The sequence below is a fragment of the Odocoileus virginianus genome, chromosome 33, assembly GCF_023699985.2.
Source record: "Odocoileus virginianus isolate 20LAN1187 ecotype Illinois chromosome 33, Ovbor_1.2, whole genome shotgun sequence".
Lineage (NCBI taxonomy): Eukaryota > Metazoa > Chordata > Mammalia > Artiodactyla > Cervidae > Odocoileus > Odocoileus virginianus.
This window is the reverse complement of record NC_069706.1, coordinates 6655912-6682390: the sequence shown is the minus strand read 5'-3', so window position 1 is coordinate 6682390 and position 26479 is coordinate 6655912.

The window sequence follows — 26479 nt, the reverse complement described above, 5'->3', positions numbered from 1 at the left end:
CACCTTGACACACACAAAGGGTATTTATTGGATTGAATTGAACATGTTGAGAAAGGCCAAACCAGTACATCCCAAAGGAAGCTGCCCAAGACCCAGGTGCTGAAACCAGGAGAGACGCTATTAAGAAGCTCACAGATTATTAATATTCAGCCTATTTGTAGTTCTGGCATCACACTCCAGGCTAGGTGCACACACAACACCTTATGTTGTATATTTATATAATAAATTAGCCTGTGAAATACCCAGGTCATTTCTTTTCTTTTTTCTTTTTTTTTAGGAAAAGATGTCTTTATTTTATTTTATTTTATTTTGTTTGGGTTTTTTTTGTTTTGTTTTTTGTTTTTTTCATTTATTTTTATTAGTTGGAGGCTAATTACTTTACAATTATTGTAGTGGTTTTTGCCATGCATTGACATGTTCTGAGAGAATAGCATTGAAACAAGAATACTATCAAGTGAGAAACAGATCGCCAGCCCAGGCTGGGTGCATGAGACAAGTGCTCAAGGCTGGTGCACTGGGAAGACCCAGGTCATTTCTTGAGTCATTTCACTTTCTATGATGGTCAGAATGGGGTCTCTTTAATAAGAGAATCAGCATTCAAACCCAGGAAGTTTTACTTCAGAAACCATCCTTTTAACTCTCAATAGTCATATGTCTCTGAGATTTAAACTCACATCCAATTAAAAATGTAACTATTATACTCTACTACTGCAGGTAAGATCAAAATATGGGCTGGAAGTTTTCTGTGCTTTTCAACCATGCATGTATTTCTTGTCTTTCAGAATCAAAGAGGATAACATGCTGGCTTAATCTCTCAATGCTGTAGTGTTGAGAAATCTCCAACTTCTTAAATGTCATCTCTTCAAGACTCTGGGAAGCTGATTGCAAAGTGGGGATCCTTTGCTTTTGATTCGAGTGTTAAATTAATTCTTAGAGGAGTTCCTTGCAACTGCAAATAATTTCCAGCTGGAGAAAAATCCCAAACATCCTATTTTGTCCTTGACAAACCCAGCTGCAGAAAAGCAAAGGAAATGTGCAAACGTCCATGCTGACACTTTATCTTCAATATAAACACCAAAGAAATGTGTGGATGACAACTGAGTGGAAACATTAGTTCATTTCAGATCCAGTTTCATCATAAAGCATTTTTTCATATTCTTGGAAATGCAGAGAATATCATCCTGACATTTCCTAAATAAAGGAAAACTTTGCATGGCTAAGCTAGGACTCTTCTGAGAGTTAACAGAGCCATTCACTGGATAGGAAAACAGGTATAAACCAGGACTATCCTGGAGAAATCAGAATGCATGGATAACCAACTGATGTATGGTCATTGTTACATTTGTGGTTACTGCACAGTTTCTGCCAGAAGACTTTGTCTTGAATTATCAGTATCAGAATCTTTCTTTTATGCTTGACTTCTTCTAGACATAATCTCAAATGATTCATCTCCTCATCTGAGAGTAATTTTCTTCATCAGGTTAGGTAATATGTCATTACGAGGGAGAGACAGGAGACAGGTGAGTGGTAGAGGTGGATGGAAAAGTCTTAGGATGAAGAGTATAGGGTTTGAAGCCTGACAAACCTGTCTCAAACACCAGTTCAACCACTAATTTATTAGGTGATCTAAGTAAGACAGAGTACAGCTCAGTGTCAAGTGACTTGTCTAAGCTACACTCATGACCCCAGTTGTCTGATTGGAATGTTAAAGATGGAGAGTATAAAGCATCAGACACTTAGAAGGTTCTCAATAGAGATGGATATTATTATTACCAGTCTTTCCTTCCTTTCTAGTGACAGTGATTAGGTGAACATTCTTTCCCTCTATTCACTGATATAAATTAAGATATCTAGTGCCAGGGTCCAACAAATATTGAGCTGTATATCAATTAGCATTCTGTTGGTCTATCTGAAAGAAAAGACCCCACGTTCCCAGTGGCTCAGACAGTAAAGAATCCACCTGCAGTGTGGGAGACCTGGGTCCAATCCCTGGGTTGGGAAGATCCCCTGGAGTAGGACATGGCAACTCACTTCAATATTCTTGCCTGGAGAATCCCATGGACAGAGGAGCCTGGAAGGCTACAGTCCATGCAATCACAAAGAGTTGGACATGACTGAGCGACTAGCCACAGCACAGCACAGCAAAAGCTTTAAGAAATATAGAATTATTTGTCCCATGAAACAAGAATTCCAAGACTGGGAAATTCAGGGCTGATACTCTGCCCAGTGATGCTAAAGACCCGTAACTTTTACAACAGTTCCTCTCAAGGTACTGTTGCTGCCGTTCAGTCACTAAGTTGTGTCCAACTCTCTGTGACCTCACTGACTACAGCATGCCAGGATCCCCTGTCCTCCACTATCTCCTGGAGTGCTCAAATTCATGTCCATTGAGTCGGTGGTGCTATCTAATCACCTCATTCTCTGCCGCCCCCTTCTCCTTTTGCCTTCAGCCTTTTCCAGCATCAGGGTCTTTTCCAATGAGTCAGTTCTTCACATTAGGTGGCCAAAGTATTGGAGCTTCAACTTCAGCATCAACCCTTCCAATATACTGTACTGTAATTAAAAATGTTTAATTTTGGGGTTTGTTTCTTTACATATTATTTGTGTACTATATTTGACTGAAAAGTATTATAAACCTACTACAGTACAGTACTATATAGCTGACTGTGTTAGACAGAGGACAGGATAGTTGGATGGCATCACCAACTCAATGGATATGAGTTTGAGCAAGTTCTGGGAGATGGTGAAGGACAGGGAAGCCTGGTGTGCTGCAGTCCATGGGGTCGCAAAGATTCAGACATGACTGAGCAACTGAACAACAAAAACTATATAGCTGATTGTGTTAGAGGGGGACCTGGGCTAACTTTCTTGGTCTTGTGAACAAACTGGACTTATGAACACGCTCTTAGAATGGAATGCACTTGTATATAGGGGACTTTCTGTATATGCTACAGCAACAGATGAGTCATTTTCACGACTGTTGCTGAAGGCCCACCCTCTGAAAAGTGCCAGAGTCCTTGATCAAGCACCTTGTCAGGTTTAACGCTGTTAAAGTGGCTCCAGGGAGACTCTCATAGAGCCCCGTGAACAGATATCACCCTCTTGCATTTAATTAAGTAGAGAGACTGACTTTACTCAACTGATTCCAGGAGCATCTCTCTGTGATCCTGGGTGTTTCTCTGCTTTGCAACTTGTTCTTTTGGCTGTGGACTTCCCTGGTGGTTCTGATAGTAAAGAATCTGCCTGCAATGTGGGAGACCTGGGTTCAGTCCCTGGGTTGGGAAGATCCCCTGGAGGAGGGCATGGCAACCCACTCCAGTATTCTTGCCTGGAGAATCCCCATGGACAGAGGAGCCTGGTGGGCTACAGCCCATGGGGCCACAAAGAGTCAGACAAGTCCTTAAGAAGGCATCTCTATTAGTGGAAAAGGCCAAGTCAGACCAGAAAGTCACTCCTGACAGTGTGACAGCTTTAGAGTTGATTGGCTGGAGGTCAGATAAGAAACTGAAGACAGCAGACCAAAGAGCAACCCTAGCTCCATCTCAGAATCAAGGCTGGAAATGTGTGGCTGCTCCTCACGCATGTCTTGAAGAAGGAATTGCTCCTATGATCCCTTATCCAGAAATACTCCAAGGAGTTTACTCTCTATTTTCATAATTGCAACCTTAAACTCATTCCATTCATCCCGTTCTCACCAGTTTTATGTTCTCGCATCCTAAACCATTGAGAAGCAGCATAACTAAGTTAATGCTTGGATTCAAAACTGGGCTGGAGGGGATGGGGAACTCTGCCTATCCTGGATGAAGCAAACATTTCTATTTCTCTTTCTCTCACAATTCATAGTAAGACACACTTACAGGGGTGGGCTGGGGTGGGGGTGGGGGAGGCCAGGCTTTAGAATATATCTCTTTGCTGAATAAGTAACAAAAGTTAAAAAGCAGTCATTTAGGAAACTTAAATGTGACAGTGGATGATAGATGGTAGCTGGCAAGGCTGCAAAATGAGAAACATTAAAATCGTATATTAGAATAGATCAAGCTTGGTACTCCAGTTTGTGTCAGCAAGTTTCTTTTGATATGTCAAGTCTCCGTAGGCCTGGAACTCTGGTCTACTTTGAAGATGGATTTTAAAAGGAATATGTTTATGTTTAGGAACTTAATAATGCCATGTGCACCAAAAAGTCAGGGACAAAATCAAACTGAATGCGTTACTGTTTATTTGCTGTGAGATCCTCCCATGCCTGGCGCCCTGGAGCTCTGTGTCTGCTCAGAAATTCTGGAGAAACTTTCAGAATCGGATCAGGGGGCCTTCTTCCAGGAAGGCCTTCTGATCTCCCCAGCTGGGTGCATCGCTGCCTCCTCGAAACCCTCCGCTCCCTATTTAAACCTTTCTTGTGGCTTTTGGCATTTTCTCCCTTGATGTAGGTTTGCTTCAATCAGGGTTTATCATCGCTGCTCACCTATGAGCTCCTCAAGGGCACGGTCTGTGATAGTTGCATCTCCGTACAGCACCCAGACGAGAGTGCTGTGGTCGTTTGTCTTAAGCTTTCTCTGTTTTCCCATCATGTCAGCCTGCCAGGCTCCTCTGCCCATGGGATTCTCCAGGCAAGAATACTGAAGTGGGTTGCAATTCCCTTCTCCAGGGGATCATCCAGGTCCAGGGATCGAACCCTGGTCTCTTGCATTGCAGGTGGATTCTTTACCATCTGAGCAATCAGGGAAGCCCCCATGTGATCACAACACTTTGGATATATTTCTATTAGTATCTTTATTCATCACAAACAAGTTATGCATTTTTGTGCCTTTTTTCACCCTCCATTCAGTGAGTTTTCTTGTGGATAGAGCATAGGTACTAGTCCTCTAGGGAATCCCCATGACCAGAGCGGGGTCTGGGTCATAGTGAGTATTTGTTTGATGCATGGATCAATCAATGAATGAATCAATAAATTTCAAGAGCTTCACCTTTTTGTAGCTTGAATGTCAATGGACCAGAATTTGGTCTCTAAGTTGTTCTGTATCTTAGAATAAATAACTTCTCTCTCTGAAAAAGCTGAATCATAAGACCTCCAAGATCCTTTCTACAACTATTAAATGTTCTATTTGCTGAATTCTTTGTCTCTACTAAAAGAAATAATTGCACTCTTACAGTAGTACAGTTTTGCCCTTTAATTGTTTTTTGTTTATTTATTGGGGTAGAGTGGCTTTACAATGTTGTGTTAGTTTCTGCTGTATAATGAGGTGAATCAGCTGTCAGTTCAGTTCAGTTCAGTTGCTCAGTTATGGCCGACTGTGACCCCATGGCCTGCAGCACACCAGGCTTCCCAACTACCAGAGTTTGGGCAAACTCACGTCCATCAAGTCGGTGATGCCATCCAACCGTCTCATCCTCTGTCATCCCCTTCTCCTCCTGCCTTCAATCTTTCCCAGCATCAGGGTCTTTTCCAATGAGTCAGTTCCTCACATCAGGTGGTCAAAGTATTGGAGTTTCAGCTTCAACATCAGTTCTTCCAATGAATATTCAGGACTGATTTCCTTTAGGATGGACTGGTTGGATCTCCTTGCAGTCCAAGGGACTCTCAAGAGTCTTCTCCAACACCACAGTTCAAAAGCATCAATTCTCCAGCGCTCAGCTTTCTTTACAGTCCAACTCTCACCTCCATACTTGACTACTGGAAAAACCATAGCCTTGACTAGATGGAACTTTGTCAGGCAAAGTAATGTCTTTGCTTTTTAATATGCTGTCTAGGTCAGTCATAGCTTTTCTCCCAAGGAGCAAACATCTTTTAATTTCACAGCTGCAGTCAACATCTGCAGTGATTTTCAAGTCCCCCAAAATAAAGTTTCTCACTGTTTCCCCATGTATTTGCCATGAAGTGATGGGACCAGATGCCATGATCTTAGTTTTCTGAATGTTGAGCTTTAAGCCAGTTTTTTTACTCTCCTCTTTCATTTTCATCAGGAGGCTCTTTAGCTCTTCTTCACTTTCTGCCATAAGGGTGGTGTCATCTGCATATCTGAAGTATTTGATATTTCTCCAAGCAATATTGATTCCAGCTTGTGCTTCATCCAGGCTGGCATTTCACATGATATATTCTGCATATAAGTTAAATAAGCAGGGTGACAATATACAGCCTTGACATACTCTTTTCCTGATTTGGAACTGGTCTGTTGTTCCATGTCCAGTTCTAACTGTTGCTTCTTGACTTACATACAGATTTCTCAGGAGGCAGGTAAGGTTGTCTGGTATTCCCATCTTTTGAAGAATTTTACACAGTTATTTGTGATCTACACAGTCAAAGGCTTTGGCATAATTAATAAAGCAGAAGTATATGTTTTACTGGAACTCTCTTGCTTTTTTGATGATTCAATGGATGTTGGCAATTTGATCTCTGGTTCCTCTGCCTTTTCTAAATCCAGCTTGAACATCTAGAAGTTCATGGTCCATGTATTGTTGAAGCCTGGCTTGGAGAATTTTGAGCATTACTCTGCTGGCGTGTGAAATGAGTGCCACTATGCAGTAGTTTGAACATTCTTTGGCATTGCCCTTCTTTGGGACTGGAATGAAAACTGACCTTTTCCAGTCCTGTGGCCACTGCTGAGTTTTCCAAATTGCTGGCATATTGAGTGCAGCACTTTCACAGCATCATCTTTTAGGATTTGAAATAACTCAACTGGAATTGCATCACCTCTGCTAGCTCTGTTTGTAGTGACGCTTCTTAAGGCCCACTTGACTTCATATTCTAGGATGTCTGACTCTAGGTGAGTGATCACATCATTGTGGTTATCTGGGTCACGAAGATATTTTTTGTATAGTTCTTCTGTGTATTCTTGCCACCCCTTATTAATATTTTCTGCTTGGTCCCTACAATTTCAGTCCTTCATTGTGCCCATCTTTGCATGAAATGTTCCCTTGGTAGCTCTAATTTTCTTGAAGAGATCTCTAGTCTTTCCCCATTCTATTGTTTTCCTCTATTTCTTTGCATTGATCACTGAGGAAGGCTTTCTTATCTCTCCTTGCTATTCTTTGGAACTCTGCATTCAGATGGGCATATCTTTCCTTTTCTCCTTTGCTTTTTGCTTCTCTTCTTTTCTCAGCTATTTGTAAGGCCTCCTCAGACAACCATTTCCTTTCTTTTTCTTGGGGATGGTCTTGATCCCTGTCTCCTGTACAATATCAGGAACCTCTGTCCATAGTTTATCAGGCACTCTATCAGATCTCATCCCTTGAATCTATTTGTCAGTTCCACTATATAACTGTAAGGGATGCGATTTAGGTCATAACTGAAAGGTTTAGTGGTTTTCCCTACTTTCTTCAATTTAAGTCTGAATTTGGCAATAAGCAGTTCATGATCTGAGCCACAGTCAGCTCCTGGTCTTGTTTTTGCTGACTGTACAGAGCTTCTCCATCTTTGGCTACAAAGAATATAATCAATCTGATTTCAGTATTGACCATCTGGTGATGTCCATGTGTAGGGTCTTCTCTTGTGTTGTTGGAAGAGGGTGTTTGCTATGACCAGGTGTTCTCTTGGCAAAACTCTGTTAGCCTTTGCCCTGCTTCATTTTGTACTCCAAGGCTAAATTTGCCTGTTACTCCAGGTATCTCTTGACTTCCTACTTTTGCATTCCAGTCCCCTATGATGAAAAGGACATCTTTTTTGGGTGTTAGTTCTAGAAGGTCTTGTAGGCCTTCATAGAACCATTCATTTTCAGCTTCTTCTGCATTACTGGTTGGGAGATAGACTTGGATCAATGTGATATCGAGTGGCACCCATGCATTCAGCTATAGGCACACACACATTCCCTCCCTCCTGAGCCTCCACGCCACCCATCCAGGTCACCGCCGAGCACAGAGCTGAGCTCCCTATGCTGTGGAGAAGTTCCCATCAGCCATCCTTCTCACACATGCAGTGCACAGATGTCAATCCTGGTCTGCTGATTCACCCCACCTCCCCCTCAACCATGATACAGCCTCTATGGAGAAGAGTACAGAGGCTCCTTAAAAAACTAAGAAAGAGCTACCATATGACCCAGCAATTGCACTGCTGGGCCTACAGCCTGCAAAAACCATAATTCAAAAACAAACCAGTACCCCAATATTCACTGCAGCACTATTTATGACAGCCAGGACATGGAAACAATTTAAATGTCCATCAGCAAAGTTTTTTTTTTTTTTAATGTATGACTGACATGCACAAAAGTGTACCTATTTAATGTACACAACTAAGTTTGGAGATACGATTCACCCATGAGACCATCACCACCATCTATGCTATAAATAGATCCATAATTTTTAAAGGTTTCTTTCTTCTCCAGGAGATCTTATGTTTTAAGGAGCCAATGTCTTTTGAAGTCAGGTTAAAAGTAGAGATATTGGCATTGTGTTCTGGGGTTATTACTACTTTAAAAGTCATTTCACTGTGACTTGCATTTTATAGAAGTATAGTTTACTTCCATGTGGAAATTCCACTGGAGTACTAGGAATACAAGTAGTGACAGTATTCTAGGTACAGTTACCTTTTTTGAGTATTAGCATTTCCTGCCCTGTTCATTGTGAGTATTGATACTTCAGAGTGCATGAGCCAGAGTCAGATTATCTAGAATTGAACCCACAAACAAGCCAAGGAAGCCACTCAACCTCTTTTTAAAAGATGTTTTTTCTTGGCAGAGGCATGGATAAAGCAGACATGGTACATATGTACAAAATGGAATATTACTCAGCCATAAAAAGAATGAAATGATGCCATTTGCAGCAGCATGAATGGACCTAGAGGTTATCATACTAAGCGAAGTAAATCAGACGAGAAAGACAAACAACATATGATATCACTTATATGTGGAATCTAAAAAAATAATACAAATGAACTTATGTATAAAACAGAAGCAGGTTCACAGACTCCAAAAACAAGCTTATGGTTATCTAAGAGGAAACATGTATTGGATGAGGGAGGGATAAATTAGGAGGTTGGGATTAACAGATACACAATACTGTATATAAAATAGATAATCAACAAGGATCTACTATGTAGTCCAAGGAAATCTACTCAATATTCTGTAACAACCTATATGGGTAAAGAATCTGAAAAAGAATGGATACATAGATGCGTAAAACTGAGTCACTTTACACCTGAAATGACACAGTACTATAAATCAACTATACTCTGATGTAAAAGAAAAGTTAAATCAAACAAATCAACAAAAGATGTTTCCTCACCTTTTCAATGGAAATAATGCTAACAGGCGTCTCCTGGAGCTGCTGTGAGGACCAAGTAAAAATAAAGCAGGTGAAGTTTTCCCAGCAGTCCCAGGTGTATCAACTGCATGTCAATTGTTATCATCAATTGTATATAAAATATACAACCATGCCCGGAAGATAGATAATGAATGTCTGCACACAATAGCTGAGGAAATTGAGATTTGGAAAGGTAGTCTGCTATGACACAGAGAGCAGGGACCTGATCCAAGGTTCAGAGTAAGATTTGCTTGTCCCCATATGGAGCTCTTGCCCTGCAACCCATCTGTTCGGTTCAGTTCAGTCCCTCAGTCATGTCCAACTCTTTGCAACCCCATGGACTGCAGCACACCAGGCTTCCCTGTCCATCACCAACTCCTGGAGCTTGCTCAAACTCTTGTCCATTGAGTTGGTGATGCCATCCAACCATCTCATCCTCTGTCATCCCCTTCTCCTGCCTTCAATTTTTCCCAGCATTAGGGTCTTTTCCAATGAGTCAGTTCTTCACATCAGGTGACCAAAGTATTGGAGTTTTAGCTTCAGCATCAGTCCTTTCAATGAATATTCAGGGTTGATTTCCTTTAGGATTGACTGGTTGGATCTCCCTGCAGTCCAAGGGACTTTCAAGAGTCTTCTCCAGAAGTGGGATTGCTGGGTCATATGGCAGTTCTATTTCCAGCTTTTTAAGAAATCTCCACACTGTTTTCCATAATGGCTGTACTAATTTGCATTCCCACCAACAGTGTAAGAGGGTTCCCTTTTCTCCACACCCTCTCCAGCATTTATTGCTTGTAGACTTTTGGATAGCAGCCATCCTGACTGGCGTATAATGGTACCTCATTGTGGTTTTGATTTGCATTTCTCTGATAATGAGTGATGTTGAGCATCTTTTGGGCATACACACCAAGGAAACCAGATCTGAAAGAGACACGTGCACCCCAATGTTCATCGCAGCACTGTTTATAATAGCCAGGACATGGAAGCAACCCAGATGCCCATCAGCAGACGAATGGATGAGGAAGCTATGGTACATATACACCATGGAATATTACTCAGCCATTAAAAAGAATTCATTTGAATCAGTTCTAATGAGATGGATGAAACTGGAGCCCATTATACAGAGTGAAGTAAGCCAGAAAGATAAAGACCATTACAGTATACTAACACATATATGTGGACTTTAGAAAGATGGTAATGATAACCCTATATGCAAAACAGAAAAAGAGACACAGATGTATAGAACAGACTTGTGCACTCTGGGAGAAGGCGAGGGTGGGATGTTTCAAGAGAACAGCATCGAAACATGTATATTATCTAGGGTGAAACAGATCACCAGCCCAGGTTGGGTACATGAGACAAGTGCTCGGGCCTGGTGCACTGGGAAGACCCAGAGGGATCGGGTAGAGAGGGAGGTGGGAGGGGGGACTGGGATGGGGAATACATGTAAATCCATGGCTAATTCATTTCAATGTATGGCAAAAACTACTGTAATGATGTAAAGTAATTAGCCTCCAACTAATAAAAATAAATGGGAAAAAAAAAAAAGAGTCTTCTCCAACACCACAGTTCAAAAGCATCAATTCTTTGGTGCTCAGCTTTCTTTATGGTCCAACTCTCACATGTATACACGACTACGGGAAAAAACCATAGCTTTGACTAGATGGACCTTGGTCCTGCAACCCATAGCAGACTTCTTCCAAGCTATTACATTCACGCTGAGGCAACACTGTGACACAGATGATCTGACAGAAGAGAACAAGAGTGGAATATTGGGGCAGGGCCGGGGAGGATGAGTATCAGTGGAGGAGAGATTGATCTCTGTGTGCCATCTCTTTCAGGTCTGAATTAAGTCCCAGCGCATATCATGTTCAAATATGACCCTCTCTTAGAACTTCCCAGGTGGCTCAGAGGTAAAGAGTCTGCCTGCCAATGCAGGAGACGCAGGTTCAATCCCTGGGTTGGGAAGATCCCCTGGAGAAGGAAGTGTCAACCCACTCCTGTATCCTTGCCTGGGAAATGCCATGGACAGAGGAGCCTGGTGGAATACAGTCCATGGGGTCGCAAGAGAGTAAGATACAACTTAGCAACTAAACAACAACTTAGAACACAGCCCAAAACGCTGGGGTTCCAAATTCCATTCCAAGTGTGAGCCAGATATTCAGAAAAATCTGAATTCCAACCAGGCACCAGAGGTCCCTAATACTGGTGAACAGAAGGTCACTCAGCTATAAATGAATAGATTTGCTCATTGAAACTCTGCCACCACTTCATTTTAAACAGTGCCGGGTGGCCAATCTGAAGGCAGAAGCCGGAGGCATCGGTCTGTCTGAAATTCCATAATTAAAGTCTGAACAGAGACCTACTTCGTCCAAATAGAATTCTGCAACCACACTTTCAGCCATGTCTGTTCTAAGGGTTCTAGTTCTTTCTGCCTGACTAGATTAAAGTTCTGGGGTATCAGAAGGTAAACTCACATTTATGCTTGAGACCCCTCCCTAAAAGGTTTACCAAGTTTTAACTGAAGATGCAGACAAAATCACCCCCAGGCATATAGTTCTAAAGACCTATTTGTGTATGTGTGTGTGTGTGAGTTTTGCTTTCGTTTTTGTTTGTTTATCCCTGAGGAGGATGCAGTTTTATTCAGGGTTATCTAAAGAGCAGTAGTCTTTGTAAATGCTCAGGAGGAAACAAACTCTTATGACACGTCTTTGCAATTCACACATTACACCTCCCCAACCCCCACCGACGCAGAGGGCATTAAAGTCCTGCTTTGGCCATCAGAAGCTCTAAAATATATGACACCACGTCGTAGGAGATGCACACGAAGAATTCATTTGCCTTGTCCTCTTTTTTTGTTGTTGTTGTTGTTAAGGGGTGATCAGAGACACATAAAGTCTTCATGAAAAATGGATGGAGGTAAAAGCATCCAAATGGAGAGAAAACCAGCCAATGACGGGGTCAAAGGTAAGCCAGCGAAAATGGGTCCTGGAGAGAGGGAGCCACTCATAGCTCATCAATCGCCAGGGAAACCCAGCTGCCTCTCTGCACACGTGCAAGGGAGCATCAGCCAGGAAGCCAGATGCTGTGATGGGGAAATGGAGGCTGAGTGCTTGGAATCCAGGGATGGCTTTGGCTGTCCAGGTAATAGATGAACAGGAGGACATGTTTCTTTTGCTTGATGATGCTTCCACTTACCAACACAATTTGCCACTTCCAACCCACTCACCATGTCTCCCCCTCCCCATACACATACACAAAAGACACATTGAAGGCTTTGTGAGAAGAAGCCAAGGGAAAAAGAGAAAGGCAAAGTCAACAGACCAGAACCCCTCACTCTTTCCTTCACCACGAACCTTTTTGTGTGCAGCGTGTTCCCAAATCACAACACGCTTTGAGGACAGAGTCCTTTTCAGAGAAGCTAATTATAAAAACATGGTCTGGCTCACAAACGATGAGATGCTTCCAAATCATCCCAAAGTAGGCGGCCAGGCTCCTTGTTGTTTTCAATGTGTCTATTAAAATTGCCAAGCCTCTTTTGCTCAATGTTTTTATACTCTGGACCTTCCTGGCTGCAAAGAACCATGATTTTTGGAGAAAAGGGAAAAAAAGACGACGGAGGCAGGGTGGGAAGGTCAGAGGAGGGGTGAAATTTGCCTACAGTGGAACTTTTTTTCATGGAAACCAACAGGTATCCCTATTTCTTTACATCATTCATCATTTTATTTTGTAGTCAACAAAATGACACCTATATAATGTGGGCACAAAGGAACTTGTTGGATCAGCAGTATCCTCCTTCTTTTTTTGATTCTCTCCATTGTATTAAATCCTACTACTGTTTTAATCTACCTGTGTTTTAACTAGGGCAATGAAAGGATGTCGGTTAAGCACTTTAACACTGTCATTCCCCATCACTGCCTGTGAAAGGATAGCATGACATTAAGCATTGAATGTGTATACTGGTTTCAACCAATAGAACTTTCAGTGATGGTGGAAATGTATTAAATCTCCACGTCTTTACTGACCGGCATGGTGTCTCCTAGGCCTAGGTGGCTTTTGAGTCCTGGAAATGTGACTGGTATGACAAGGCACTGAAGTTTTCATTTTAATCCCACTCCTGCACATGTACTCAGAGAAAACCATAATTCCAAAAGGCACATGCACATCAGTGTTCATGGCAGCAGTGTTTACAATAGTCAGGACTTGGAAGCAACCTAGATGTCCATCAACAGAGGAATGGATAGAGGAGATGTGGTACATACATACAGTGGAGTATTAGCCATAAAAAGGAATGAAATTGTGCCATTTTCAGAGACATGGATGGACCAAGAGATGATCACACAGAGTGAAGTAAGCCAGAGAAGAACAAATATTGTATATTAACACATATAGGTGGAATCTAGAAAAATGGTACAGGTGAACCTATTTGCAAAGAAGAAATAAAGACACAGATGTAGGGAACAAACATGGATACCAAGCGGGGGAAGAGAGGGTGGTGGGGTGAATTGGGAGATTGGGGTTGACATATGTGCACTATTGACCCTGTATAAAATAGATACCTTCTGAGAACACACTTGAGAGAACGGGAACTCCATTCCCTGCTCTTTGATGACCTGAACGGGAAGGAAGCCAGTAGAGAGGGGATACATGTGCACGTGTAGCTGATTCACTTTGCTGTACGGCAGAAACCGACATGATATTGCAAAGCAATCATTCTTATTCCAATAAATTTGTTTTTAAAAAATAAGTGAAGTTACTTTCTCAGAGTCACTCAGGTACTGAGTGATGGGGTAGATGTTCACATGCAGACATTTGGGTTCTAAGTTCTTAGCCCTATAGTGACTCCCCAAAGCCCAGGCTGATTCATGGGTGCCCTTTGCAGCACTCATTCTTCCTTACCTACTCTGATCCGTAAATGTTTGAATCAGAGATTTAGACTGATTGGCCTTAAACCCATCAGCGCATCTCCTACTCCTGGTCACATAATGTGGATAGTTACATGATGCACTCAAGGTCAATGGGATTAAGATATTTACTGGGGCCTTTGGGTTGAGACGTTTCGTCTATGGTTTCAGTTCCATTAAGTCCAGTTGCTCAGTTGTGTCCGACTATTTGCAACATCATGGACAGAAGCATGCCAGGCCTCCCTGTCCATCACCAGCTCCCAGAGTTTACCCAAACTCATGTCCATTGAGTCAGTGATGCCATCCAATCATCTCATCCTCTGTCGTCCCCTTCTCCTCCTGCCTTCTATCTTTCCCAGCAACAGGTTCTTTCCCAATGAGTCAGTTCTTCGCATCAGGTGGCCAAAGTATTGGAGTTTCAGCTTCAGCATCAGTCCTTCCAATGAATAGTCAGGACTGATTTCCTTTAGGATGGACGGGTTGGATCTTCTTGCAATCCAAAGGACTCTCAAGAGTCTTTTCCAACACCACAGTTCAAAAGCATCAAACCTATGGTTTATCATGTGGCAAATGTATAATTCTGCTGAGTGACGGCTAATATTTTGTAACCAGCATTGGACCTATCTTAAGGATGGAACAAACACTCTGAAAGGCAAAGTGAAGACATAGGAAAAAACCTTGGTCTTTGGTGATACGGGTGATCTGCTTGATCTGGTTTTACCTGAAGTCCATTCTACAGCTGGACTTATCAGTTACATAGAATTATTTTTAAAAATGGTATATATGTTTGTTGTTCTTCTTATTGTTATAACTAACAGAGGAAAGCATCTCAAACTAATAGTCATGTCTTACACAAACTCAAAACTCCACAATCCAGAAAAAATACACCCATCATTTAAAAGTCAAAGTTTGAAACTGACAGATCCACGAAGAAAGTGTTGCTTTTAGCTTGGAAAGATGATTCTCTGCTCTGGCATTTGGAAAGAGGTCTCCATAACAAGGGATAACAGATTAACTCTGCAGCAAGCAACAGCAGTCCATTAAAAGAATATTAAGGTTGTGACAGGAAATGATATCAGTAAAAGCAATTCCTTGGGAAGGGAGAGGCACCATATGTGCAGCCAACACTTGAGATGCAAGGGTGGGGGCGGGGGAGCGGGTAGAATCAGGAAAGTCATTAAAGAGACTCCCCATTGTGCCCAGGAGTTAGAAGACATATGGTGCCTTTGCCCTGAGTTGGGAGGTTTCATTTCTCTTTGCTTCCCACTTTAGACTCATCCTACCTCACTCAGGAAGCAGGCAGGAATAATAGCTGAACAAGAATCAGAGATGGAGGTCCTTATGTGGTAGGGATCCAGACAGACTGCGGAGATGGGTGGTGCAGTGGAGACAACATTGGGTGATGCATTCTAAGGCCAAGGTTAGACCTGTGACCTTGATCAGTCGCTTGAACTTTCTAGCTCTGTTTGCTCCATCTAAGAGACAGAGAAAGGACGATGCTTCAGCCACAGTGAAATGCTACCCTCACCCCTAAAAATCATGCATAGTTCGCCTTCAGGATTTCACTGCTCCTTTCCTCTGTCTGCACACTTCCCCCACTCTCCCTTTATTCATTTGTTTGGCTGTGTTGAGTCTTAGTTGCAGCAAATAGAATCTTTGTTGCATCATGAGGGGTCTTTCTTTGCAGTGCATAGGATCCAGAGCACTCGAGCTTCAGTACTTGCAGCGTGTGGGCTCTCTGGTTGTGGCACATGGGCTTAGTTGCTCTGCAGTATATGCAAGCTTAGATCCCCAACCAGGGATCGAACCTGCATCCCCTGCATTCGAAGCCAGACTGTTAGCCAGTGGACCACCAGGGAAGCTCCCCACTCTCCCTTTTGAACTGTTATTTTCAAATGTCATCTCCAGTATGAAGTCCTCTCCGACCTGCACTGAATGTCCCCCCACTTACTCCTACCTGCCCTAAGACTCATCATGGACCCTGGGGTGGCTTCTTTGTTATCAACAGAAATGAAAGTGCTCATAGATCTTCACTTTCCTTCATACACACTAGGCAGTGAGTTGCTTGAAGTCAGGGACCATGTCTGTGCATTACTGTGTTTGAAAATTAGTGGAAGTTTGAGTTGCTCAGTTGTGTCCAGCTCTTTGTGACCTCATGGACCATAGCTCGCTAGGCTCCCCCGTCCCATGAAATTCTCCAGGCAAGAATACTGGAGTGGGTAGCCATTCCCTTCCCCAGGGGATCTTCCCTCACCCAGGAATGGAACCCAAGTCTCCTGCATGGCAGGTGGATTCTTTACCATTTGAGCCTCCAGGGGAAACCACAGGACTGGCCTAGGCATGTGCTCAAGTTCAGGTGCCAACATTAACCAGGCTACAGCGGTATCTCGGTCCCTTCGCCAGCAGTCTGTCCCATTCTCGGCAGTGTAACTGGAAGGATCCCTGCCCCCTCCTTAGATTGCCCTGTGACCTTCCCTTGACTCACAGCAGAGGTCTTTGGTTCCTTTGGTGCATCTGAGGGTGAAAATGCATTCTTTCATGGTTCATTTCCAATTGGGAGAGATTGCAAAATGAAGCGGATTTGGCAGAAGCCTTTAGGTGTATTACTAAGCAACCGTACTGGGAATTGTGGCGGGGAGGGGTGGATAGAAGAAGACCTCTTATGTACAGGTGTTAGATGTATTTGCTGGTGGCTCAGATGGTAAAGAATTTGCCTGCCATGCAGGAGATACAGCTTTGATTCCTGGGTCAGGAAGATCCCCTGGAGAAGGGAATGGCAACCCACTCTAGTATTCTTGCCTGGAAAATTCCATGGACAGAGGAGTCTGGCAGGCTACAGTACATGGGGTCACAAAGAGTCAGACATGACCAAGCAACTAAGCAATCAGGAAATGGGTGCCTGTGGTCATGGGTATTTTACCCAATCCATCAGACAGACCTTTCCCCCTGTGAGATACAGTGAGGACCTGCTACAAGTTTCCTTGTGGAAACACCATAAGGAAAACCACAGAGCCTCTCTTCCCATCCTATTTCACTGAGGAAGTACCTAGACTTTCATGAAGCCTTTCTTTCCCCTTCCTTATTTCCTTCTGTAGCAACTGAAGGGAAAAGTCCCTTCTGCGCAGGGCCGTGAGCCTCTTCCCACCACCTCCAGGCCATTTTCCCTTCCTGCTTTCTTCTCACTTGATGCTTGTGGTAGGGAACACTTCCAAAATACAACGAAACTGGTGAGGCAAGACTCAGTGTCTCTGAAGATTCAGTTGCCACATTCAGTTGAGGAGCATGCTTAAGTTCACGGAAGCTCTGTCGGGCCCACGTTCCACTGATTCCGATTTTCAACTTTGTTGTCTCCACTTTTCCGGATGAGTTGAAAGGCAGAGAACCATTCCAGCTAATGGAAACACAGTAATAATGAAGTGCGGCGTGGCTAAGGGCTGGGGTCATGTATTTCCATTTGAGTTTCTCTTTGTCCAAATTTCTTAAAGCGCGTTACCCACCAAAAGCTCTCCCTCCACAAACACGAGCATGATTAAGCAGGCAATTGCATCTGGAAAAAAAAAAATGCTGCTCCTTGGCAAAGGGGTTTGATGCGCATCTTGCTCCTTTTAGGAGCATTTTCCCAAGGCTGTAGGATTTACCAGAAGTTTTAATCCAGGAAAAAATACCGATAAGTCTCAGATGTTCATCAAGAATTTGAAGAAGGATCTTCAAAGGTATCCATTCGCTGCAGAGGTGAGTTATTAAAGTAATTGCTGGGTGTGTTATGCACAAGCCACACCCAAGCTTCAGAGGAATGAGACAGTAGGTACATTTAAGCCTAAGATTCCACTAAATGAAATCCAGTACCCCCATCCAGTGCAGTCATTCCCATTTTAAGGTAAGGATATTGAAATCCCAAGAGGAGAAGTGATACTCTTAAGAACTAAAGAGCAATGAAGACCTGCTTCAGGGGTAAGGCAAAAGCTTACCCTATGAGCAAGTGTTGGCACCCTACCCAGTTCAGTTGAGTCGCTCAGTTGTGTTCGACCCTTTGTGACCCCATGGACTGCAGCACGCCAGGCCTCCCTGTCCATCACCAACTCCCAGAGCTTACTGAAACTCATGTTCATCACGTCGGCGATGCCATCCAACCCTGCCCATATGCCCTCATCTTTAATGCTTCAGTAAAATTTGGTCAGGGAGTTCCTTGGTGGTCCAGTGGTTAAGAGTCCACCTGCCAACGCAGCGGACATGGGTTCTATTCACGGTCTAGGAAGACCTCATACACTGTGGAGCAACTAAGCCTGTGCGCCCCAAGTACTGAAGCCCGTATGCCCTAGAGCCAGTGCTGCACGGGCGAAGACAGAGCAACGAGAAGTCCTGGGACCACAACTAGAGAGAGCGCCCCCTGCAGTAACTGGAGAAAGCCTGCACACAGCATCGAAGGTTCAGCAAAACCTAAAATAAAGAGAGCATTTAGAAAGTTGTCCAGCTTTCCAAGCACAGGCCTATGATTGCCTGATGGCTCCCTTTAGCCAGTGATGCTCACATTTGCCCACTGGATGGCACACTGGGAGATTTGGGAACTAACATCATGCCCAAGTATGCTTCAATCCCTGATGCAAGGGAGCTGGTGGAAGAATAACCCCAGCGCTTCACTCCTCAGATGGGATAACATTTGCATCATACACAGACTACCGAGTCTCCAAGGGAATTAATCTCCAGTCATCCACAGGGGTAAACGACTGGGTAACCCACCCTTTATTGTCTGACTTCCTTTGTCTATCTTAGTTTCTTACTTGCTGCCTGATGCCTGGTCTTTTCTTCAACTTCTAACTAAATTAACTTGAATTTTTTTTTCTTAGAGTGCTTTTGGGAGTTTCCAAATCAAGATGGACCCAGCCACTGCACACGCTCCCTAAAGAAGTCAACAATTTCTTTTTTTTTTTTTTTTAAACAATTTCTATCTAATTGCTTTCCCCATTACCCCATCACCAAGAACTGGATTCTCAAATGGATCAGAAACCATGGAAAGACTTAGTCACGGTGTCCTCTGAACAGAAGGGTAAGGGTCTAGCCAAGGATAAAATCCTGCATCTCATCACCTACTGGGGTGTGGGTGGTACAAGATGACAGGAAAATGGGTGGGGTTGGGTCTCCTTGCTGTCTTTAAGTCAATCCTATATGGGGATTTAGAAAGGAGTTCATTCAATGGCACATCACAAATGATGCCAACCATTCACTAGAAGAAGACTGTTAGAGACTTAGGTCAACTAACTTTTTAAAATATCACTGGAGATTTTATTTTCACAAATGTAGAGTTTTTGATGTGCCCAGGGAATAAAATCCTTCCATGATTTTCTTTAGAAGTTATATGTACACATATCTGGAGGAAAACATGGTCCGAAAGCATGCATGCAACCCAGGGTTCACTGGCGCACTGTTTACAATAGCCAAGACATGGAAGCAACCCAAAAGTCCAACAGCAGAGGAATGGACAAAGAAGATGCCATACATATATACAATGGAGTATTACTCTGTCGTTAAAAGGAATGAAATAATGCCATTTGCAGCAACATGCATGGACCTAGAGAGTGTCATACTGAATGAAGTCAGAGAAAGATAAATATCATAGACATCCCTTATACGTGGAATCTAAAAAGAAATGATACAAATGAATGTATTTACAAAGTGGAAACAGACTCACAGACTTAAAGAACCAAACTTATGATTACCAGGAGGGAAGGATGGGGGGAAGGGATAGTTAGGGAGATCGGGATCAACATGGACACTGCTATATTTAAAATGGATAACCAACAAGACCTACTGCAGCACAAGGCACTCTGCTCAATGTTATGTGGCAGCCTGGGTGGGAAGGGAGTTTGGGGGAGAACGGATACATGTGTACGTATGGCTGAGACCCTTAGCTGGTCACCTGAGACTATCACAACTTTGTTGATCATCTTTACTCCAGTATAAAATAAAAACTTAAAAAATAACAAAAAAGAAGCTATATGTACAATTGAAAAACCATAGAAGTATTTTTAACATCCTGGGTCCTAAAGCAAGAGTCTTTGGGGCATTTCCCTGTGGCTCAGATGGTAAAGAATCTGCCTGCAATGTGAGAGACCTGGCTTCGATCCCTGGTTCGGGACGATCCCTTGGAGAATGGCATGGCAACCCACTCCAATATTCCTGCCTGGAAAATTCTATGGACAGAGGAGCCTGGCAGGCTACAGTCCATGGGATCACAAAGAGTCTGACACGACTGAGTGACTAGCACTTTCACAAAGCAAGAATCAGAAGTTAAGCCAGGGATGTGACATGTCCTTCTTCGTGAGCCTCTTCTGCAAGCACAGCTGAGCCGTGCTTTATATTCGGTTGCTTTTCTTCAGAAAGAGTACTGCTAATCATTATTAGGTTTACAGTATTCAGGACTAATTATTATCCTAGATTCCATGTTAGATTAGCCGAGTGGAAGTGATAATCCTGTTTGGTGGCATGTGCTTGAGTATTTTCTGAAGGGAACACAACCCTTGGGAATCCAGATTGCTAGATAAAATCACTAGTGTGTGTGTGTGTGTGTGTGTGTGTGTGTGTGTGTGCACGTGCGCTTAGTCACTTAGTCGTGTCCAGCTCTTTACAACCCTATAAACTGTATGTAGCCTGCCAAGCTCCTCTGTTCATTGGGATTCTCTAGGCAAGAATGCTGGAGTGAGCTGCTGTGCCCTTCTCCAGGGGATCTTCCCAACCCAGGGACTGTACCTGTGTCTCTTATGTGTCCTGCATTGACAGGTGGGTTCTTTACCTCTAGCACCACCTGGGAAGCCCCAAATCACTCTAATTCATGTATATAAACAATTTAGTGCAGGGCCAGAGTCATCCTATGTGCTCAAGACTTGGGGATGACTTTTCTCACTTTCAGTCAAGTACAGAAAAGAAACTGTCCACCACGCATTCAGTGACGTCAGCAATAAATGCTGATCTGCCTCCAGAAAGTGCTAATAGGGTGGTTACCACATTAGGAAAACCAGAGAGAGCCGCTGGCGAGCAGAGGCTACTATGCATTTTCAGTTTTCTTGCTGATATTCTCAGCAGTGATCTGGAAAGCCACCCTTGAGAGGGTTTTCATTTGAGTCTGTAATGTTATCCTTGTCTGGTTCTATTCATTGGAATTGAACAATAGCACTCAGCTGACAAGAAAAACCTGATACTTATTCCTGGTAGGTATTGGTAGAGGTTAAAAAAAAATTTGCCAATAAGGGGAAAAAATAAAAGGGTAAAGGGAGATTGGGCTTCCCTGGTGGCTCAGATGGTAAGGAATCTGCCTTCGATGCAGGAGACCCAGGTTCAGTCCCTGGGTCGGGAAGATCCCCTGGAGAAGGGCATGGCAACCCACTCCAGTATTCTTGCCTAGAGAAACCCAGTGGACAGAGGAGCCTGGCAGGCTACAGGCCATGGGGTCACAAAAAGTTTGACATGACTGAAGCAGCTGAACCTTCACCCTAATTTAACAGAATAGTTGTAAGAAGCCTTAGAATTGACTAGTTCATTCTCACATTTGAGTCTTGAATATGTCCTGTGACTCTCCACCAAAAGATTAAGACTTAAATGCTCCCCTTAAATGTCTACAGTGACAGGGAACTCAATTCTGCAAAAACCGCACTCATCTAACCACAGAGAGCTCTCCTGCTTACCATGGTCTTTTCTGGCTTGAGTACGTTGGTTTCATGCCTCAGATGGAGTGGACTCAAACCCCTAAGTCTAAGGATAAAATCGTGATAAGGAAAAAAAATGGGCAAGGAAAAAGAACAAATTCAAATGGCCAGTAAACAGAAGTCGAGTCACCCTTATTAGGAAAGATATACAAATTAAGCAAAAATGAGGTGTCATTTTCTTCTGTTCAAGTAGGTAAAGAAAAAAGCAAAATGCTGCCAAAGATGCTCACTAGATCAGAAAAATGGGTGCTTGCACACACAGCCAGCTACTCTGAAAATTGACTTTAATCTCAGGAGGGAAGTTTGGCCAAATCCACTGCCTGAACCATGTATACATTTTCTGGTGTATCATTTGAGCTGCTGACACAGAACTTAAAGGGCACACATGTGTAAAAACATTCAGCTATCCAGCAGTTCATTCTAGTTTTATTTGAAGTTACGAAGTGGCAAATATTGACATCCCTTATGGTTTATCCATACTATGACCACTTTTCTTTCATTAGGATGGTGATTAACTAATACTCATTGACATGGTCATATAGTCACAATATATTGCTACATTTTAAAAAACAGATTAAAAATGCTAAGGCTGGGGGAAAAAAAGCTATAAAACACAATTATGGTACAATTGGGGAAATTCGACTAGATATCTGATGATGCTTAGGAATTATTTTACTATTTTGGCTCAAATATGATAGTGTATCGATTTTATTTAAAGTGTTATGTTAAGAGCTACTGATTAAATAGATTAAATGTGCCATATGTGAGTTTTCCTCTGGAAAGGCCATCCAAATGAGTTGAATGGAATATAAGTTAAAGGCTCACAGGAAAAAAGGCATTGGAAGAGACTGCGTGAATGAAAGATTTTAACATTCTATAAAAGATAGAAAGTTGATGGAACAGTGGCCCAGACCAGCAGAAGGGAGAAACAGGTTATTAATTCTGAACACTGAGAGATGCACTAGTGACAAGAAAAGTATTACAACATCAGCAGACCTGGGGAGTCTTGGAAATTGGAGGCGCCAGGAATAGTAGGGAGGAGGGTGAGAAAATAGACCCAAAATGGGGCTCATTATACATTTTGACAGTAATCAAGATGAGATGGGCTGGGACAGGGGACCCTTTGCGAAGGCTTTGCTTTTGCTGTTTAGTCACTGAGTTGTGTCCAACTCTTGCAATCCCATGGACTGTAGCCCACCAGGCTCCTCTGTCCATAGGATTTCCCAGGCAAGAATACTGGAGTGGGCTGACAGGTCCTTCTTCAGGGGATCTCCCTGACCCAAGAATCGAACCCACATCTCCTGCACTGGCAGGCGTATCCTTTACCACCGAGTCACCAGGGAATCCCACATGGACAAATGTCTCCTTGAGCAACAAGATCCAAAGAAACTATAAGGGACTAAAAATATCTGTGTGCACACGCAGTTGGTGGAAATTGTGGACAACAAGATACAAAAAGACCAAAAACCTCAACTGTCACTTCTGAGGAGCCAGGAGCCAAAGTGGGATACAGCACATGCCCCCTGCACCTCCAAAGGGGAGGGCAAACCACCTAAGCCAGCCCTGCAGCCTCAGCCTTGGACCCACCCCTACCCTCATCCCATATAAGGAACCAGCTCTTCCCTCTCTCTCTTCTCGGGGAGCAGGCAGGGGAACCTGTTACTTGTTTTCACTTCCTCCTGCAGCCGTAGGAGGCCTGGTAAGGCCTTGCTTGATTTCCTCCTCTGGCTTCTCATCAATGTCTACTGGTTGAGGAAGACCAAAAACCCTCAGTTCAGTTCAGTCGCTCAGTTATGTCCAACTCTTTGCAACCCCATGGCCTGCAGCACTCCAGGCCTCCCTGTCCATCACCAACTCCCAGAGTTTACTCAAACTCATGTCCATTGAGTCAGTGATGCCATCCAGCCATCTCATCCTCTGTTGTCCCCTTCTCCTCCTGCCTTCAATCTTTCCCAGCATCAGGGTCTTTGCAAATGAGTCAGTTCTTCGTATCAGTTGGCCAAAGTATTGGAGCTTCAGCTTCAGCATCAGTCCCTCCAGTGAATATTTAGGACTGATTTCCTTTAGGATGGAATCAAATTCCCACAGGGCAAGGTGCTCACACCCCTTTGTCAACAGTGTCTTAGTGTCTGTTTCTGGATTCTGCTTGATCAAAATGAAATTCGTCTTTGCTCTCTTTGGAGGGGTTTGCCCATCAATGTTACAGTGAGCTCATAACAAGAATTTGAGAGGTATCATTCCATGCCAGCCCTCCTCTCCCAGGCTCTGGAAGAGATTAAATAGCATGAAAGTTATCTGGGCCTTTAACTTCAGGTAAAATTTCTTTTTCAAATCATCTGCATCTAGTGTTTTTGTGGATTTTGTTGGACTCTGTGACAACATTCACTGATAGCTTGTTTGCTTAAATTTTCTCTCACTCTTGGCATCACTTTTGTTAATTTATTCTTTTCTTAAAACCAGATAACCTGGATCGATAACTGCAAAATCCCTCCTGTTAGAGGGTTTCTCTCCTCACCTTGCCTCATTTACAGAGAGCTTCCTACAAAAATGGCATGTGTGTGTGAATGTGTGCACACATCTGTGCGTGGGCCTATGAGCATGTGCGTTTCAATGAAGAGGCGACACTGGTTGCTATCTCTTTATGTACTATTCCTGATGCTATAAAACAAGTTGATGGTTGTGCCCCTTAGCATACACTTTATTTTTGAAAAACTTTGTTCTTCATTGAGAATCTCTGTCTTCTTCCTGCTCAGCCTTCAGGGTCTGTCTCTGTCTCTGTCTGAATGATGAACTAAAGGTTATTCCTGTGAAAAGTGAAGTGAAAGTCTCTCAGTTGTGTCCTACTCTTTGTGACCTCATGGACTGTAGCGTGCCAGCCTCCTCTGTATGTGGAATTCTTCAGACAAGCATACCGGAGTGGGTAGTTGTTCTCTTCTCCAGAGGATCTTCCCAACCGAGGGATTGAACCCAGGTCTCTTGCATTGCAGGCAGATTCTTTACCATCTGAGCCATCCAGGAAGCCCTAGTTTCTTCAAAAATGGAGTAGATACATTTCAGTTTCTCTTTCTGCTGCTTTTGGGTGATGCCTGAGAGGAGAATGAGGTAGAATCTCTTTATTTGGCCATTGCAGAACCAGAGGTCTTCTAGATTTTTTTTTTTTTTAATATGTCTTCTCTGCTAAATTTCCTCATGAGCTCACTGACAATATTTGCCTTGCTCAAGTCTGTATCCTGAGCATCTGATTCACAATAGGGGCTGAATAAATATTTGCTGAATGAATGCAAAAATAAGATAATAAATAAAATATAATCTCATATGGAGGAAAAAAGAAAATACAGAATGTGTTGGAGAGGCTGTGTACAAAGAAGTTAATGCTGGTTATCTCCAGATAGAATGGGTTGGGTATTTCTTATCATTTTTGGCTTTGGGCTAGACATAAACATGTTTCTTTTGTAACAAGAGGGGAACACTTTAATAAAATACCACTTTAAGAGCATTTGAACAAGTGCTCATTTTCAAATACAGTGATCACTCATATGGGAGCCCCCAAGATGGTCTAGACTTCAGTGTTCTCTTATTCCTGTGAATAATCTGGACTTTCTGAATCAAGATTTCCAGTTTAGACCCAAAATGTGAAACCCAAGACCATTATCAGGGTTTCCCTGGTGACTCACTGGTTAAGAGTCCTCCTGCAATGCAGGAGCCACGGAAGACATGGACTCAATCCCTGGGTCGGGAAGATTTCCTGGAGGAGGAAATAGCAACCCACTCCAATATTCTTGCCTGGAAACCCCATTGACAGAGGAGCCTGGTGGGCTGCAGCCCACGGGGTTGCAAAGAATCACACACAACTGAGCACACACAGGCACTCCATGCTCTTTGACTGTTATCAGAGGAGGGGTGATCCCCTCTCAGGCGCCCCTACATATTATAAACTCTTGCATCCATGTTCCAGAGGATGAATCAAATGAATACATCTTCACCTTCAGCTTCCAGTTGGGGGAAAGTGTTTGAGAAGAAGACACCAAAGCAAATATCCAGTCCCCTAATTGCTTTCCCCTTTTCAGGCTTGATTTGTTGGTTTCAGAGGACTTAGGGAGGAATTTCAGTGTTCTCAGCTTCAACCCTTTGCACAAGCAACTCTTCCAAAACACAGAAGCAAGGGTCTCCTTGGGGAGCCAGCATCCCTTGCTTACTCCTCCTCTCCAGACATTCTGGTCTTCTCTCTGTTTTCCAACTGCATCAAATTTACTCCCACCACCCGCTCTGTTCCATCCTCTGCTTAAAATACTGGGCTTTTTTTTTTTTTCCCTGGATCCTTTTTTCATTAGGTCTTGGCTCAAGTGACAGAGAGAGAGACAGAGAAAGCAAGCAACTCAGAGAAAAACTGGAGAAGGGAGAGAAGACACAAGCTGCAAAGAGCTGAGAGGTTGGGAGCTAGAAGAAAGAAGATCTAGGAAAAACAAGGCTTATTGACTAGTTGACAAAACAGACTAAAAAATCAATAATGCTTTCTCTGACACTTTAGATAACTTCCCAATGATGCTGGGCAAGAGAGGGGTTCCCGTGGCTGACAGCTTCTCTCTAGAACAAGTTGAGTTTTCTTATTTCTACATCTCCCCAGGTGGGAAGCAGAGCAGGCTGTCACCTTCC